Source organism: Benincasa hispida, chromosome 9 (genome assembly GCF_027475165.1).
Source record: "Benincasa hispida cultivar pf3 chromosome 9, pf3_genome.v1.1, whole genome shotgun sequence".
Taxonomy (NCBI): Eukaryota; Viridiplantae; Streptophyta; class Magnoliopsida; order Cucurbitales; family Cucurbitaceae; genus Benincasa; species Benincasa hispida.
In genome coordinates, this window is record NC_143486.1 from 11,010,568 (window position 1) to 11,031,250 (window position 20,683).

Genomic DNA, 20,683 nt, shown 5'->3' on the forward strand with positions numbered 1-20,683 from the left:
ATTGCGTTGTGCACTCAAGTTTCCCCAGCAGAATTCAAGTGTAAATTTCTCTTAGTTTCCTGATAAGTCCAGGGTCGAACACAGAGACTTGTGAAAATAGATTGCGTTGGTAATTTTGATGAAAACTTTGCGGTAACCAGGTAAATAAATAACGTGTTTGGTTTGTTATTTACATTGATGAAAAATAAATAACAAATGCGGCAGAGTTTGAAAAGAGTTGGTAAACGGGAAATGCGATGAATATGCGGTGAACGAATCGAGAAAGGTTTCGGCTAACACTCCCTAGAATGCGTTCATGCTTGCGATCGTGCAATATGCATACAACAGTAAACCACCTCTCGGTGCAAATACTCCGGCTTCAAAGGCTAGAACGCATGCGATATATGTGATAAGTCTACAAGGTTTACACATAAACTTCTATTTCTATTTATGCGATGACAACATGACGTCTACACAAATATGCAACCACATAATACATTCTCATCTCTAGTATGCATGCGATGCAAGTTGGACAAACAGAGCTTATCTCTAAGTCCTTATCTCTTGTTTATGCAAGCCTAATCTTGCTCTTTCGAGTCCAGATTCTAACCTAAATCTCTCGAGACATTAGGTTCTTTCTTTAGACTCTCTCTCGAGTAACTCTAAAGGGTATTTTGCACAGCATAAAACAAGACAATCGCAAGCAATGAACTTCCTAGGTCATGTTAGCTTAGTCCATCTCAACCCATTCGACTAGTTTAACTACTCATGTGTATTAAGAGAGTAAGCAGATGTAGAAATTGAACTTCCATTGAATAGATATGAAGATGAAGTACAAAATAACAATGCAAGTATAATAAAGCACCTGGTAGCAATTTCTTGCTGCCAGGCATTTAACTATTTTTACTCAAGCTCTAAAGATAATCTCGCTCTCGCGAGAGTCGGCCTACTCTCTGCTCTTATGCCCCAAGGTTCTCTCTCGAGTTGCCCTAAGCGATCTCCAGCACCACCACTCTTCTCTTGCTTCGCCTTAAAATTGAAAGGAAATTATGAACAAAAGAAACTGGTTAACTCGTCAATCCCTTCTCTGAAGAATGCCCTTGGTATTTATAGAACATCCATGGTGAAAGGCGGTTTCGCTCTCCTAGTTGTACAGATGGGACAGTTTTAATTCCTGAATGATGCGTCGGATAATTGTTACCGATAAAGTTGAATGTACTTTGTGACCGTTATCGGCTGTCAACTTAATTTGGATTCGACTATTATCAGCTTTCTGTCCCATCGCTCTTAATTGGCCTTTCACCCAGATGCGCCCACCATGTTGCGCTAACCAAGTTGCAGCGATTCTTCTCAGGCGAATGTTTGCGAGTACGATTAAACAAAGCCTTGCGGTGAAGTTGCGCTCGACCAATGAATTCCTATGATCGCAATCTTTGCATTTGCGTTAACACATATTCTGCACAAAAATACAAAAATCAATAGTTCTAATGCGCTGAATGCATGCGACTGTAATATTATAGAATTTATGCTTAATGGATGCAATTTACCATATTTCATCAACGCAATCTAACATTTTTTAAGAACTTAGCACTATGATAACGTGCATTTCTGCCCGTTATCACACCTTCAAATTTAAACAATGCTTGTCCTTAAGCATAAGCTAAAGATTCCTTTAGCAAGTCAACCGCAAACTTATTTTCCTAGACTTCTCAAGGATACTTCATTCAAATCCTATATACCAGAATTTTCTTAAGTCTTATTCAAGTTTCTTCTTAAAATATTTCTAAGACCTAGTGACTGCAAGCTTAACTTTCAAAAGGACTTTACTAAATTCCGGAACATTGCATGATTTATTTCAAAAAAAGAAAATTTTTCTACCGGGGTATCAAATGATTTTATCCTTGCACAAAAAATTTTCTTCATTGATATTTTTTTTCTCTGACCTTGCACTGATCCGAGTACCTTGCCTTCGTTTTGGCTTGCCCCCATATGTATCATGCGGACATCCAACTACGAGCAATGCACTCTTTCTCAGACTAAACTCATACCTATTTGGCAATGGAGTTGCGGTCATTTATTTATGTGTTGATCCTGGTGACTTATTTTCGTTTTGGCTTGCCCCTATGTGTGTCATGCGGACATCCAACTACGGGTAAGTGCCTTTCACAACTTAACTCTTATCAGTATGGGTTTCCTATTACGTTGAAAGTGGAGTTGTTATTCTCGAAATATATATATATATATATATATATATATAAATAGCAAGGTCGGAAACAAATACCCCACCCCCAAATTTAAAATGCAGCAATGTCTTCATTTCCAAAAGATTAAAATAAGTCATGCGATGGTCATAGAATGTATTGTAAAAAGAGTTTGAAAGAAAGCTAGCAAACCCCTAACTTCTAGAAATATTTCATGAGGTGACTATCTTAAGATTAAGTTGACTCTAATATATACGAAAGAAATAGAAGCATATTTTTCATCATTAAAATCATACTTGGCAAAAAAAAAAAAAGAATGCAGTAACTCACTAAATTTTTCTATGTTAAATGATTGCAGTAATTAAAGAGGATGCAATGATAAAACTTTGAAGACTAAAATGCAATGTGATAGCATAAAATTGAAAATAAAGATAAGGAAGAGTACACCCCCAAATTTTGCGTTGTCGCCCACATTATATTGATGTATCCATCTTTGAGGCGATCTCTCTTCTTTGGGTTGCGGTGATGGAGTAAGAGAAATACTTTGTCGCGTAATATCTCCGCAATCCAACACCTCGATCGTTGCAAGAAAAATAAAGAGAGGGTCAAATTATTTTAAACAAAATAAAACTTGTTATCGCATTTTTTTTTTTTTGTAGAAGATAGTGATAGAAAAGTAAGGATAGATCAGGATTGAAAAGATATAGTAAAAATTCCGAATAATGGAGAAGTGTTGAAGAATCGATGTTTCCCAAAACTTGCGTCCCTGAGAGATTGCGATCATTTGATAACACAGGGACCACCTACTTCCTTCTTTAATCAAAGTTCTTTTAGTTCCACGGAGTCGACTTGGTGATGCCAGCCTTCTCCATGATATGTCTTTACTCGCTGCCCATTGACTTTGAATATGTTGGTTCCATCATCATTTGATAATTACGGCGCCGTGTGGGAATACTTGTCTGATTATGTATGGTCCAGACCAATGTGACTTTAGCTTTCCTAGAAAGAGTCGCAGACATGAGTTGAAGAGCAAGACTTTTTGCCCGACTTGGAGGTTCTTACCGCATATGCATTAATCATGCCAGCGTTTGATGCGCTCTTTATAAATCTTCGCATTTTCATATGCGTTGTTCCTCCATTCTTCTAGCTCGACCAGTTGCATTTTTCATGCTTCCTCTGCCTTCTTCAAATCATAATTCATCTTCTTTACCACTCACAGTGCCTTATATTCCAACTCTAAAGGCAAGTGACACACCTTACCAAATACCAGCACATAGGGGGATATACCTATGAGTGTTTTAAATGCGGTCCGGTATGCCCACAACGCATCGTCAAGCTTTGTCGCCTAGTCTTTTCGTGAAGGCTTTACTACCTTCTCAAGTATTGACTTAATTTCTCGATTCGATACTTCAGCTTGACCATTCGTTTGCGGATGGTATGCGGTGGCCACTTTATGGAGGATATTGTACTTGCGTAGCAACTCTTTGATATTGTGATTGATAAAATGGGATCCTTCATCACTTATGATGGCACGAGGAGTGCCAAAACGAGTAAAAATATATTTTTTCAGGAACTAGGAGACTATCGCCGCATCACTTGCAACGCATGCTATTGCCTCTACCTACTTGGAGACATAATCGACGGCTAATAAAATATAGTGTTTGCCATGGAGGGAGGGAATGGTCCCATGAAATCAATCCCCCATACGTCGAATAATTCCAGCTCCAAGATAGTGTTCATTGGCATTGCGTTTTTCCATGAAATGTTGCCTGTGTGTTGGCACCGATCACATTTCATTGCATAGTCAACCGCATCCTTAAATAATGTAGGCCAAAAGAATCTACTTTGCAAAACTTTGGTTGTGCTGCGCTACCCTCCAAAGTGCCCACCATATGGTGAGTCATGGAATTGTGACAATATGTATTGTTGAGCAGCATTTGGTACGCATAACCGAATAATAATGTCTGCATTCATTCTTGAGCTTCTTCTGTTGATGATAGGTGTAATCTTCAGGGAATTGTTCACAAACCAAATAATTGATAATGTTCGTATACCAGGGCAATTCTTCTATGTGGAATAGCTGCTCATCCGGGAACACGACAGTCACCTCAGTCTCATTGTAGTCAACTTCAAGATTTTCCAGTCTAGACAAATGATCCGCATCTGATCCTTTGTTCCCTTCCGGTAAATTATTTCTATATCAAATTCTTGAAGGAGGAGAACCCATCTATCAACCTTGGCTTTGCATCCTTCTTTGTCATTAAATATTTGATTGTCGAGTTATCGGAGTGGATTAATACCTTGGTTCCCAACATATATGCCCAGAATTTTTCCAACACAAAAATCACAGCCACGAGTTCCTTCTCTATGGTGGTATAATTTATTTGAGCAGGGTTTAAAGTTTTACTCGCATATGCGATGGGGTGCAAAATTGTTTTTTTTACTCACATATGCGATGGGGTGCAAAATTGTTTTTCTCTTTTGCGCTAAAGTTGCCCCTATCGCATACCCCCTTGCGTCGCACATGATTTCAAAATGGCAATGTCCAATCTGGCGCAATCAAGATGGGTGCGGTAATCAGCGCATTTTTTAAAACTCTGAATGCGTTGAGGCAATTGTTGTCAAACTCAAATTTTTTGTCCGCCTCTAACAACGCACTCAGTGGTCGTGCTATCTTAGAAAAGTCTTTGACGAATCGTCTGTAAAATCCAACGTGTCCCAAGAAGCTTCGCACAACCTTCACTCTGGTTGGAGGTGGAAGCTTTTCAATTGCGTCGATCTTTGCTTTGTCCACCTCCAACCCATCTCGGGAGACTTTATGTCCCAACACTATACCCTCTTTCACCATCAAATGACATTTTTCCCAGTTGAGCACCAAATTCGTCTCCTCACATCTCTTCAAAATCCTCTCTAGGTTGACTAGGTAGACTTCATAAGTGTTCCCATAAACGGAGAAGTCATCCATAAAAATTTCCACAGAATCCTCGAGATAATCTGAAAAGATTGCCATCATGCACCTTTGAAACGTGCTTGGCACATTGTAGAGGCCAAATGGTATGCGGGAAATGATCCAAGAAGCAGTAAAAATCATTCCCTACTAGTCTGTCTAGCATTTGATCGATGAATGGCAGAGGGAAATGATCTTTCTTTGTGGCCGCATTCAACTTGTGGTAGTCCATGCATATACGCCATCTAGTGATGGTTCTTTGCGGTATTAATTCGTTGTTCTCATTTGGGACTACCGTCATTCCACCCTTCTTCGGCACACATTGCATGGGACTGACCCACGTGCTATCTGCTATGGGATAGATAATGCCCGTATCTAGCCATTTGATAATCTCCTTTTTGACGACCTCCTTCATCACAAGGTTGAATCTGCGTTGATGTTCAATTGTTGCTTTGTGGTCATCTTCTAGACGAATGTGGTGCATGTAGTACGCGGGGATAATTCCTCTGATGTCAGTGAGCGTCCAGCCAATTGCTCGTTCATGTTTCTTGAGAATGTCCATCAATGCATTCTCCAAATCTTCGTTGAGCGCAGAGGAGATAATCACTGGCAGCTTCTCATTCTGCCCAAAAAATGCGTACTTCAGATGGGTTGGTAGGTTCTATAGTTCAAGTGTTGGTGGCTCCACTAAGGAAGATTGCGTTGTTTTTCTTTCTTCTGTTGGCTCTACTTCTTGCTTTGCGATCATTTCTTCTTCCTTGTTTATTTTTGTTGCGATCACATTGCAGGCAACAACAGATGCGCTGGCATCATCTTCTTCATACTCTTCATCAGACTTTTCTTCTTCGATCAAATTCAGGTCATCATCAAAATCTTGCAGGTCTTCTTCATCCGGAAACTTCATGGCACGAATTATATTAAATTTGAGCTTCTGTTCGTTATACTCAAAGTGATTTCTCCTTTATGCACATCGATTTGAGCACGACCCGTTGATAGGAAAGGTCGCCCCAAAATGATAGGCACATCTTTGTCGGCCTCATAGTCTAAAATGATGAAGTCAGCTGGCAGGATAAATTTGTCAATTGTTATCAGCACATCCTTCACCTTACCTTTTGGATGGACCAAAGATCTGCCGGCCAATTGGAGAGTCACTAATGTGGGCACAAGTTGCCCCACATTTAATTGTCTAAAAATTGACAGCGACATCAAATTTATGCTGGCCCTCAAGTCACACAGGGTTTGCCCAATGTAGAGTCCTCATATAGTTTTAAAACCCACCATAGATTATGCATTTTATCCATGCATCATCTTTATATTCTAAGTGTTATAATATAGTAGTTCGCATGATTAAATTATATTAAAGCATTGATAACGAGCAGAAATGCACGTTATTACAGCGCAAAGATATAAAAATATGAAGGAGTGCGACAGTAAAAATATATTAAATTGCGTTCAAAAGCATTAAGTTTATAACATTGCGATCGCATGCATCCATTGCATTAAAAACAGCTAACTTATGTATTTTGTGCAGAAAATGAATTGGCGCAAGGCGGAATTGCGATCTAAAGAAATTAACATTCGAGCGCATTAAGAGATTGCGACCGTAAAGCTATGCGATCGTTTGCGTTCACAAAAATCTGCTCAAGAAGCTGGCCGCATAGAGCCGACATATCAAGGTGAAAGCTTAATAAATCATGATGGGACAGAAAGCCAATGATGGTCGATTTTGAATTAAGTTGACAAGCCGTTAACGACACTACAGCAAGTACACTCAACTTTTTGGCAATTATTCGGCGCATCAGATAGCGAATTAATGACATCCCATCAGTGTAATCATTTGAGAGAAAAAGCTCTTCACCCTGAAGCTCTATAAATACCGAAAGCCACCTTCATTGAAGGAGTTCACTTAGTTTGAAGAGTTTACCATATAGAAGATAGTTAGCCTTTATTCATAGTTTCCTTATACTTAGAAGGCGGAAGCGATAGAAGGGAAAAGACGTCGGAAGATCGTCTTGGTCAGCACGAGAGAGTGCCAGGGAGTGTGGAAAACAGAGAAAGGGCCAACTCTTGCGAGAGAAAGAATATCTTTTGAGCAGAGTAGAGAAAAACAGTGTAAAAGCCTTGGGAAGCAAGAAATTGCTACCAGGCTCTTTATCTTTATTTCTCATTGTCATTCTGTATTTTGATTTCATATATAGAATGGAACTTACATTTCTACATCTGTTCACTCTCTTTATAATACGTATGAGTAACTAAACTTCTGAATGGGTTGAGAAGTACTTAGTTAACATGACCTAGGATCTTCATTGCATGCGATCATCTTGTCTTATATTGCGTCCATCATCCCTTTAGAGCTACTCGAGAGAGAGTTTAAAGAAAGAACCTAAGACTTGAAAGAGCTAGGTTAGAATCTAGACTTGAGAAAGCAAGATTAGATCTACATAAGCAAGAGATAGAGACTTAGAGATAAGTTCTATTTGCCAACATGCATCACATGCACCCTAGAGATAGGTTATGATAGTATACGGTCGCCTTGTGTATGTGTGTGTCACGTCATCGCATAGACAATAATAGAGGCTGAGACATAGGTCCTATAGACATCATCACATACATCGCATGCGTTCTAAAACTAGAAGACATAGCATTTGCATTGAGAGATGACTTACTGTTGTATGTATGTAGCATGATCGCATAACATGAACGCAATCTTAGGAAGTGTTAGCTAAATCCCTTCTCAACCCGTTCCCCCACATACTCATCGTATCTTTCGTATTATTAACTCTCTTCTCAACTCCGCTGCATAAACTTTATACTTCAAACAACATACCAATCATCGCATTGCTTTATTTGTCACCGCAAAGAGATCTAAAATTACCATCGCATACTATTTCCTTAGTCCCTGTGTTCGACCCTGGGCTTACCAGGCAACTTAGTAGGATTTATACTTGGATCTTGCTGAGAAAACTTGCATGCACAATGCATATACCACCATCGCATTCTACACCACTATTTCATCGCATTAATAACGCATCAATTTTTGGCGTCGTTGTCGGGGACTGCAGCAATACATTGTGCTAACGGTAATTTTTTTATTTTCTTTGCAGACTCTCCTTCTCTGTGCACTACTTCTCCTTAGGTAAGGGAAGGAGTGGGCGTCGTATGAGCGAAGGACAAAATCCTGAGCCTGATTACGATCCAAAGATCGAGAGAACCTTCTGAAGAAGAAGAAGAAACAGCCGCCAACAACAACAACAACAAGAGAAATATCCAGACATGGTGGAGCAACCAGAAGATAGAGCACCAAATGCAAATAATATCATGGCGAACCCTATCCCATTGGCGAACGACCGCAATAGGCCCATCCGAGACTATGCGTCATCCAACCTCTATGATTTTTCACTAGGAATCATGAGGCCAGCTCTTGACGGATCGAGATTCAAAATGAAACTGGTGATGTTGCAGATGATCCAAACTGCCGAACAATTTGGCGATAGGTGTAGCGAGGATTCGCACGCCCGCCTCCGAAGTTTTATGGAGATCTGCTATACGTTTGTGTTCCCAAACATCTCCGCTGAGGAGGTTCGATTAACATTGTTCCCGTTTTCATTGTGTGACCAAGCACGAAAATGGGCTTATTCTCTCAAACCAGGAGAGATTACATCATGGGAACAGGTAAGGGAGAAGTTCATGAAGAAGTATTTCCCTCCAACGGAGAACGCCAGAAGGAGAAAGCTGATTACCAATTTTGAACAGGATATTGATGAACCGCTCAGACAATGCAACGCGATGAGAATATGAATATGAATATGTTAGTGTTAGCTGATTACACTAACACTACTCCTACTTCTAGCTAACAGACAATGCAATGAGAATATGAATGAGAGGTAAAGACACGATAACTCTTGACATGAAACAAATGGATGGGAAAAATAGATAAAATGCGGAGATGTTTTCATTGCAATACTTAAGCGTGACCACAAGGGCAACCTTAGTCAACGCAAGCCATGCTCTCATGGCACACACATTTAAGCCTAAATCTAGGACATATATGGTGGGGATGTATAAGTGTCGAGATGACCGCATACAACCACCATATTTTACTTCCTGGGCGCATGCAATATCCTATCCGTAGAGTGCATACGCTGTGTGATAGCAAACGGATCTTATCTCTAAGTTCCACATTCTTGCCTATGCGTTCCAATCCGCTCTCTCGAGTTTTAGATTTGGATTTTAGACTACTCTCTCAAGTATTCCTAAATGATGAATGATGCGCTCATAGGACAAGGTAACCGCATGAACTTTGTTGACATAAGATTATTCCTATCTCTAGTGAACGATGACTTACATTGCTTAATGCGACCAACCACTTACCCTCCCGGTCAGTTGGTTATTGCTGACTTTACTCATAGACAAGCAACGTGTTAGCCTATAGACAGGCGTTGCCAAGCTTCACACTAAGCAAATAAGGTTTTCTCACATACTCATACAACGCACACCTCTCGGTGGTTTGCTACATGCTTCATATCCCTAATCCAATGAGAGTTAAAGATGCTAAGTAGAGAAGATAGAGATGGAATCGAAAGAAACATAGAAATGTATTGAAAATAAAATGTATTAATTCCTTAATCACAAAATGTCATACAATATAATATAAGAAAAAAAAAAGGAAAATGAAATGGTCGGCTGAAGCAAAAACTTGGTTCCAACGGATGTGCATCAAGGTTGTCGGTGGTGCCATGGATGGGCGGTGGAGCTGACTCTCTCGAGATCTAGCTCCGGTCGTCACTTGAAATGGAGGAAGGAGGTGAAGAACTCTCAAGCGTCTTCTCACGCATTTGTCTAGATCACAAGGATCTGCCCTAAGCGAACCTCAGGTGAAAACCTTGGATAACTTGAATTTCTGCTCATCGGCTTCTTTATATAGAGCCTGGATCGTCGACAACATTAATGGACTGCTCTGATTCTGACATTTGGCACATTTAGTCCTTTTTAAACCTCTGCTGCCAACGTCGTGATAGGTGAAATGTAAACATCATCTTTTGATTTTCTCGAGATAGATGTGTTGATGCGTTCATTCCACTAACCCTGCGTTGATCTCTTTACCATGCGTTATCGTGTAGCCGCAATCATGTAGTGATCGCATTCACTTAATATCGCAACTCTACACGATGATCGCAACTCCCATGTGATGGATGCATGTGGCTGATTACTGTAACATCCATGCATTGATAGAACGGGTTCGCCTTTGCGATGGAGAGTTTCTCCACATGCGGTAGTCCGGTTTCCGCGTTTGTGTCCACTTCCTGCGTTAGCTACAAAAATAGAACATTGAACGCATAATATTGGGTTAGCTGAGATTTATAATGTTGAACGTCGCAAGCTCAATTTCTCGTGAATTCCTAACATAATTGCCGCGTATTCTGCTTAACATCCCTCATAATTCTAAGTAAAAGGCCTAAGATGACATGCATTTCTGCATGTCATCAGTGACGCCTGGGCGAGGTTTTAAGAGGCTGGTAAGAGATTGCCCGCATAACGGCTAACCAGATTGCTTACAGATGGAAATTGTATACAACGGATTGAACCCTGCATCACAGACGGCTGCCAATTTTGCAGCAGCTAGTGCTCTACTCGAAAAGACATATGACGAGGCGAAAAATATACTTGATCGCATTTCCAAAAATCACGAGGACTGGAGAGAAAGCGATCAACGATTGAGGATCAAAGAAAGTGACGCAAATAATGGGGCCATCGCATCCCTAAAAACCCAAATGAACGCGATGATGAACCTAATACAAGGCATCGCAATCAATAGCACGGGAACGCAAAAAGGGCAGGTCAACGCAATTGCTCAAATGATCACGAGTTGTGTCATCTGTGGAGAAGCACATCCCATTGAAGAATGTCCAAGGAATCCGCAGTCAATATGCTTCATAAAGAATGACCCTTTCTCGGATACGTACAATCCTGAGTGGAGAAACTACCCTAACTTCGCGTGGAAAAATCAACAACACAATTTTCAACCAGTGGTGCAAAAGGAAGGGCCACAAGGATTTTTCCCACGAACAAATGGTCAAACGAAAAACCAAGCCAGCAGTTCGCAGACATTGTAATCTTCATCTTTAAAGAGCTTGCTGAAGCAGTATATTGAGAAGAATGAATCAGTGCTTCAAAATCAAGCGACATCCATCCGAAACCATGAAATTCAGATAGAACAGATTACGGGCGAACTAAAAAATAGACCGCAAGGAGCGTTGTCAAGCTCAATTGAGCTCCCTCGCAACTTTGGGGGTAGGAACAATGCCTAGCAGTCTCCTTGCCAAGCGAAAAAATGACAGCGGAAGAAAAGGAATAGCCCACCAAACCAACTCAAATGTGGTGACAACTGAGAACCTGACATATGATGCAGAAGAGCCCAATAAGATGAACCCACAAGTTGCACCCACCTACAAGCCTCTAGAACACGAGATAGAAGAAGTACATTCCCACAAAGATTGAAAAAGAAACAGGATGATGAAGAAAAGATCGCTGCAGTGGCAGAAATGCAAGGGTTACATACTATGATCCCACCAAAAATGTGCGACCCAGGAAGCTTCACGATACCCTGCTCAATTGAAGGGGTCTATATTGGTCAAGCACTATGCGATCTTGGGGCGAGTATAAACTTAATGCCGCTATCAATCTTCAAATGATTGAATATGGGTAAACTAACGCCCACGACGGAGACTCTCCTGCTTGCGGACAGATCCTGAATACATCCCGAGGGAGAGTTGAAAGATGCCACAGTCTCAATTGACAAATTCATCTTACCGGTAGGCTTCATCATTTTAGACTTTAAAGCAAACGAAGATGCGCCCATCATATTGAGACGACCATTCCTCTTGACCGGTCGCGCTCAAATTAATGTGCGCAAGGGGGAGATCGTAATGAACTCAATGGGGAAAAGCTCCAAATTGAGGCAATCAAGATCCCAGAAGACCGAGAAAAGAAGAGGAAGCCGCCTTGGACGTAAAAGGCACATATTGAAATAAGCAGTCCCTGCGTTACTATGTGACTCAAACCCATCAGGGATGCAATTCTTTTGGAATATCCTTTTTCCTATCAATGAACCATGAACTTTCATTACCCTTCTTTTATCTGTTATCGTATATTTTTCTTTTTGCTTCTAAAAAAAAGAGGGAAAAAAAAAAGAAAAATTTTGTTAACTTTGTTTTTTATTTGACCCTCTCGATGTTTTCTTTACAACGATTGTGGTGAACGATTGCGGAGGAGCTACATAAAAGACGCAATTAGCTTAGTCCGCCACCGTAATCGAAGAGAGCAATCGCCGCAAAGAATGATGCGTTCACAAATAATGCGGGCGATAGAGCAAATTTGGGGATTGTATCTTTCCTTGACTTTGTTTATTTCAAATTTTGCTCTCTTGCATCACATTTTAACTTTGATAATTTTATCATCGCATCCTTTTTAGTCGGCGCAATCATTTAACATTGATTAATTTAGTAAGTCACCACATTATTTCTCTTTACCAATTATGATTTCAATGATGAAACACATGCCTTTATTTTTTCATATATACTAGAGTCAACTTAATTTTAGGACAGTCATCTCATGAAATATTTCTAGAAGTTAGTGGTCCGCAGCTTTCTTTCAAACTGACTTTTTACGAAACTTTCTAAGAGCATCGCATGACTTCTTTCAATCTTTCAGCAATGGGGACATTGCTGCGTTTAAATTTCAGGGTGCAGTATTCATTTTTCAACCTTGTTATTTTTAGGCACATCAAAAAACAAAAATCATAACGTTGCGATCGGATCCTACTCGTAATTGGATGTCCACATGACACATGTGGGGGCAAGCCAAAACGAAGGTAGGAATCGTGATCAACGCATAAATAAATGATCGCAACTCCGCTGCTAAATGGGCATGAGTTTAGACTGAGAAAGAGCACCTTGCTCGTAGTTGGATGTTCGCATGACACACGTAGGGGAAAGCCAAAACGAATGTTAGGCATTCAGATCAGCGCAAGGTCGTATAAAAAATATATACGTCTAAAATCATTTGAAAATACCCTAGTTGAAAAAGGGAAATCATGAACTTCGAACAGAGAGATTCTAAAACCTTACGTGATATGTGGGAAAGATTTAAATGATTAGTCAAAAATTGTCCAAACCATGGGCTACCTCTCACAGTTCAAATGGAGACATTCTACACTGGCCTGAATAAACCTTCCTAAATGGCAGCAGATTTAGCCGTCGCATGAAGGATCATGATTAAGTCTTATGATGAAGCTAAGAAAATTCTAGATCACATAGCCAAACACAACATGGAATGAGAAGATGAGTCACAATTGGAAGATAAGCGTCGAAAGCCAGGAATGATAGATAATGATGCAGTGACCAATCTAGCAAGGTAGGTGGCCGCCATGACAAACATACTGAATAACTTAACCATGAACAATGCAACTTAAACGCAAAATCTTCATCAGATAGATGTGTTGGGGCAACATATGATTAGTTGTGTGGGTTGCGGTAAGCCACATTCCTTTTATATATGTCCATAAAATCCAAAAATCGTCTACTTTGTGAAAAAAACAACCCATTCTCCAACACATGATGGATAAATTATCCTAACTTCTCTTGAGGTGGTCATCGGCAAAACCAAGAGCAGTCTAGTATGCTGCAGCAACACAGGCAAGGACCCTCACCTTGATTCCAGCATGGACAACAACAACCACAACATCAATCTCATAAGAGAGGTACCAACTCGTCGAGTTCTTCATCTCCGCTTGGAGATGCAGGTAGGTAAGATTGCTAACGATGTGAAGAACCGGTCGCAAGGCACCCTGCCAAGTAATACTGAGGCCCCAAGACAACACAACAATGGCAAAGAGAAGTATCAAGCAGTAACAATGCGAAGTGGTAGACCTCTGACCGAGGATAGAAGAAAAGAACCAAGAGAAGATGACCGCCCTCATCCAACAACAAATACACTTGAGCAACCATCTGAGAAAACCAATGCATATAAAAGAGTTGGAATAAATAGAGCACCTGGCTCTATAAACCACTATCCAACAAACACCTCCAATGTAGAGGGAACATTTGGCGCACGTCTAATTGTGCCCTTCCCTCGATGCTTGCTTAAAAAGAACGACAAAAATCAATTCAAGCATTTATGGACTTTCTCAAATAGCTACATATCAATATCCCACTAGTTGAAGCATTGGAGCAGATGACTAGTTATGTTAAGTTTTTAAAAGATATTCTATCAAAGAAAAGAAGGATCAACGAATCTGAATCTGTGGTGTTAACTCAAGAATGCAGTGTGTTATTCAAAAAAAATATCCCTAAAAAGCAAAGTGACCCTGGTAGCTTTACCATCCCATGCTTAATTGGAGGAATCGACGTGGGGCATTTGTTATGCGATTTAGGCATGAGTATCAATTTGATGCCCCTATCAATTTTTAAGAAGTTGGGAATTGGCGAAGCTAGCCCAACCATGGTAACATTGCAACTGGTCGATAGATCCATTACTTACCCCGAGGAAAAATTGAAGATGTATTCATAAAGGATGATAAACTCATATTTCCAGCGAACTTCATAATCTTAGATTATGAAGTTGACAAAGATATCCCAGTTATTCTTTGTCGCCCTTTTTATCCACCGAAAAAGTTCTTATCGATGTACATTAAGGGGAACTAACAATGCGAGTGGATGATCAAGAAATAAAATTCAATGTATTCAACGCATTGAAGTTTCCAGATGAGTTAGAAACGTGCTAGTCAATTGAAACTGTTGAATTACTTGAAGAAAAGGGAAGTCAGAAAATACAAGACCCAAAATTCGAGGTCCAAGCATTGAGTGACACTATAAAAAAGTTCGAATTGCTTTACCTGAACGAGCAACAATCAAAACCAATGTCTCCTTCACTCGAGGAGCCGTCAACGCTTGAGCTCAAACCACTTCCAGATCATCTATAATACGTTTTTCTTGGAAATAATGGTACTTTACCTGTGACCATTTCATCAAAAAAATTCTCAAACTAATGAAAAACTTTTATTGCAGGTATTGAAGAGGCATGCACGAGCCATCAGATGGATGTTGGCTGATATTCGAGGAATCAGTCCATCATACTGTATACATAAAATAAGATTGAAAAAAGGAAATACTAGATCTGTTGAGCCCCAATGCAGGTTTAACCCTATCATGAAAGAAGTGGTAAAGAAAAAAAATTATAAAATGGCTCGACACAAGGATCATTTACCCCATCTCTGACACCAATTGAGTTAGCCCGATTTAATGCGTGCCAAAGAAAGAAGGCACCATTGTAGTCGTCAACAGCAACAACGAGTTGATTCCATCCAGGACAGTCATCATATGGCATATTTGCATGGACTACAGAAAGCTGAATGTGGTGACCAAGAAACACCACTTTCCACTTTCTTTCATCGACCAAATGTTAGATAGACTTGCTGGAAAAGAGTTCCTTTGCTTCCTAGACGGCTATTCTGGTTATAATCAGGTCTAATCGCCCCAAAAGATCAAGACAAAACAACTTTCATGAGTCCCTTTGGAACCTTCGCATTCCGATGCATGCCCTTTAGGCTATACAATGTGCCAAAAACGTTCCAGAGGTACATGATGGTTATTTTCTCTGAGTTTCTTGAACAGTTTGTTGAAGTTTTCATAGATGACTTCTCCATTTTTGGAGATTCTTGTACCTTCCTTGACAATTTAGAAATTGTCCTCGCCCAATGTGAGGAGACCAATCTAGTACTCAATTGAGAGAAGTGTCATTTCATGGTGACTGAAGGAATAGTGCTTGGTCACAAAGTTTCAAAGGCAGGTTATTTTGGATGTAATAACTTGTAGAAATACAAGTTATTATTCTCTTAAAGTTGGAATAATCAGAGTTAGGTAATGATAAACACATTCATTTTAGTAGAAAAACATTCTTTCAAATGAAAACTGCATTACTGGCGCATTATAACGTAGGAATCAAGGAAATTTACTAAGTGTTGCAGATAAGCCAATGCAGGAAGTATGTGTTGAGCCCCATCTGATGCAGAACAATATATTTCACTCGTGCATTTAATGCCAAATCCCAAATCACAAGTTGTTGAACTGAAATGCCTATAAAAGGAGAACTTATCCACCAGCAAAGAGTTAGACGTTACACACTTAGAAAGTTAGATAGTTAGAATTTCGCTATACATATTTAGTCTCTCAGTCGTCTGTACGAAGAAAATGAGGAAGACTGCCATTTCCACCGTTGATTAGAGAGGTTTTGCTGGAGATAGAGCTCAAGAAAGACGACCTCTAGCATGTCCTCACCTCACTAGCTAACAGCAAGCACCAAAATAAGCCAAAGGGAGCAAAACATTGAACCTGGCAGCTTGACTCTCCTTTCACCCTTACTAAACATTTTATTCTATTGTTTAACTTGATTGAATTGGGATTCTGTAAAAACACTTCATCATTATTAATTCAATCATGATATCATCCCTTTCTACATCTTCTTACTTGATTTTCTTCACCATGAGTAACTAAATTCATTGTGGGTTGGGTTGAGCTAAATGTTAATCTGCTAAGTTACATGTGTGTGAAGTTCAGCTTGCTTGATGTTTGCTTAAAGTTTTATGCTTGAATCCATCTGATCAATCGATCTGAGTAGAAATAGTCAACTGCTTGAGAAAGTAAGTAATTGTGGAACGCATTGAGCAAAGACATTGAGTAGCTTGAGAGATAAAGTTAATCATGTTGTTTATCTGTTCATTTTATCAACATATGCATTTAGAGACAAGACATGTGCGGCAATCGCATTGAGAGATGTTGAAGATAGACTTAAGTTAAGAACGAAACTTGAACGCATCACACATATACACTCAGAGTTTAGCAAATAGTCCTCTCAACCCCATCCCATTCCATTGATTTCATAAAGGTTTGTTGTTTGTTACTAAGGAATCAATGCATCTAATTCCAATGCATAACCCATCTCGTCAACGCATCCCCTTTAACTAACTTTTGTTTCTCCTTGCATGTGTGCTATATTAGTTTACTTTATAGCCTCAATGCATACATACACTTGAAGAATCACTACAGAAGGTCCACTTAACCATATTGCATTAGTGCGCACGGAAACTTGCATAAGATTTATACTTGTATCTATCTCAAGGAAACTTGTACTCAATTAGAGCTGAATCTGTGCTTGAAATATTGAACTCTATCACATAATCAATTCATTAACCCCAAGACAAACAAGATAGCATTCAGCTCGCAACAACTTTTAATTTTATTTTTTTAAAAGTTTTTTAATTGATTTTTTGTTCTCTTAGTTCAAACCTTTGGTAGTAAGAGAACAAACAAAGAAATAATATTTGCATTTATAATAAGAAAACTTTAAAATAAAAGCTCATCACTTTTATTAGAAATAAAAACTTGTTTCTATTATATTTATTTCAAAATTATATGTAGACAAATTATTGTATATTTACAATTTGAGAATATGAAAAAAAAAGTACAAAAGCATGTAAAAAAAATAAATGTTTTATCAACCCACTCATTGGTGCGTTTACAAAAATTAAAAAGTGAAAAAACTACAAAAGGATGAAATAATTAATCAAGTTTCTTTGTCACTTTACTGGTCACTAAATTGCTTCAATCTTTAATAAATTTCTTGAATCTTGTATTTATTTATTTTTTACCAAATATACTTACAAATTATAGAACTATTAGAAATGATTTTTAGATAAAATGATATCAAATTGTTTTAAAAAGAATTCTTTGACGTCAATTATTATTAATTTTATATAACATGAGATTTTCATCCATGATTTTTTAAGATAACATGAGCTTTTAGATAAAACCTAAATCTATAATTTGTTGTAAAAATGACTTTTAAACGTGAATTGTTTTTTTAAAAAAAAATCATGTTTTTTTTTTAAAAAAAGAAAAACTATTATCACTCCAACTTTTTCAGTTCAACGATGCCAAAAAAATAGGGAGAAAATTTTTACTTAACTTATGTGGTTTTCTTTTAATGTGATTCAGAGTTTTATTGTGTGTTTTTTTAAAAAAATTCATATCCTCTTTTATATTTTAGATTTAGATAGTATATAGATTTTTTATTTTGAAATTTTTTTAATGTCAAATATTATTATTTTTAGATAAAATGAGATTTCATCCATGATTTTTTTAGATAACCTGAGATGGATAAATCTAAATCTAGATTTTTATAATATATATATATATATATATATATATATATATATAATTTGTCATAGTATATAGAATGACATTTTTTTCATAGCTCTTTTTATATTTTAGAAGATTAGATTTAGATAATATATAGATTTTTTTATTTTATAGATCTAGAAGAGATACCTGAAACATAACTATTAAACTTTTCTTAAAGAAGAATGAAAAGAAAAGATGTTATTATTAACAAAATTATATATATACACTTGAATGCTACAACAAAATTTCTAAAAAAAATGGAAGCAAAAAAGTTGGGGAGAGGGTCAACAAAATTTTAGGTTATACCCGATGAAAATGAGACGTTGAATTTAGCTATTTATAGAGAATTTTGATCTCATAATTTGATTAAATCAAATTATATTAACATGATATAAGATATAGAATGATAAAATGTGATTTTAAAAAAATAATAATCTACTATATTTAACACGCCAATAATATGGACCTTTTTTAAAATTTAACGTGAATTTGAGATTTTGATCTAAGATGTGATTTTTTTATAAAAAAAAAAAAAAAAAAAGGATTTTCCTTTTTGTTTAGGTGAATATTAGATTGTAAAGATAAAATGTAATTCTCTTTTTTTTTAAAAAAAAAATCCTTGTTTTAATGTGAATTACATAAAACATAGGAAGAAGTTTTATAATTTAATAATTTTTATGTGAAATTACATTATAATCCTATGGCCATGAACTAAAAGGGCAAAAAGAGAAATCAAATATTTCTCCACCATAGCACTTTTTAGATAATATCGATAAATGAATTCTGTTTATACGATACAATCGACGATATTTAGGGTACAATCCCTAACAGGGGTATCATATGCAAAGAGTTTGTATAAGACGGATCTTGAAATGATTAATCTTTCTTTATAATGTTGTTAATTGGAGAGATTAATATTTCATAGGATGACTATAAGTGGCTCGACCTTAATCCTAAAGAGTTATGAACTCCTATTTATGGGGATGATTCTTTGATCTGTATGGGTGAAAGTTGCCAAATTCACCGATTCAAAAAGTTCACCATTTTTGGGATTTGTCCGAGTATGGAGGTGGGAACATAGATACTCAAGATGAAATTCACTTTTTCCAGGGTAAGTAGATGAATTGCTCCCTTAACGACTGATTTCGAGTCTTGAACATCGAGACTTCACCCTCCCCTTGGTAAAAATGGATTAGTTTATAGCTTGACTATAAATTGTTTGTTCATTAGAGGAATTAGTGGTAGAGTTAAATCAACTATAGGAGTAAAACGGTAATTTCATACAATTGTAGTTATAAGCCATTCGTGAAAGGTTATGTAGTTAATGAAGGTTGATAAATTGAAGAGTTTGATTAATTATCCTGAGCTTCAAATCTATAGATCCATAAGGTCCTTTGCTAGTTTCTTAAGGGTAAAATAAGAATAAATTAATTTTGGATTAACTTGAATTACTTAAATTATATAAGAGAATTAATTGTATAAGATATCATTAATGTAATGTATATAGATACCATTATAACATAAAGTTAATTCTGAATAAGATTCAAAATTATACTTTATATTATGTGAAAGATAAATATTTGAATAAGATTCAAATATTAATTATATGAATAAAATTCATATAATACTATAGGTTAGAATTAATATGAATGAGATTCATATTAAAACCATAGGTAATAAATTATATGAATGATATTTATGTTAAAACTATAGATTATGTGAGAGGTTGTTGTTTGAATATGATTCAAATTAAATTAAATATATGATATTCAATTTATTAACTAATTAAATAATAATTAATTAGTATTTATTTAATTGTATATTAAATTTGATTTAATATGTAATTTCTTTAAATTCAAAATGATAACTTCCATCGGGAGTTATTGTGAGTTAGTAGGGGGGGATTAACTCCCTCTCCAACCAACTCACTCTAACGTAAAATTAGAGGGGGAAGATTCATTTTATAGAAGCTTCGTTCTAAAACATAGATCACTCATAAGAGAATAAAGTTTTATCCGCATTCTTCATATATTTTTTTAAGAAACCTCTCTCACACAAAATCACTTCTCCCTACCAAATTAAAAAGTCCACGCATTTGTTAGAAAACAGATTCTTGAAAATTTTTATTAACGTAACGAGTTGGTACAATCTCCCGGAATAGGAACTAAATGATGAACAGACTCTTTATTAAACATAAGAGATAAACAGAGACTAGACGATCACTTAACAAACTACCAAACGATCATTTACAAAATACTATATGATCGCTTAAAGTCTTTACACGATCACTGAGTAACACTAGACGATCGCCTACAAATACT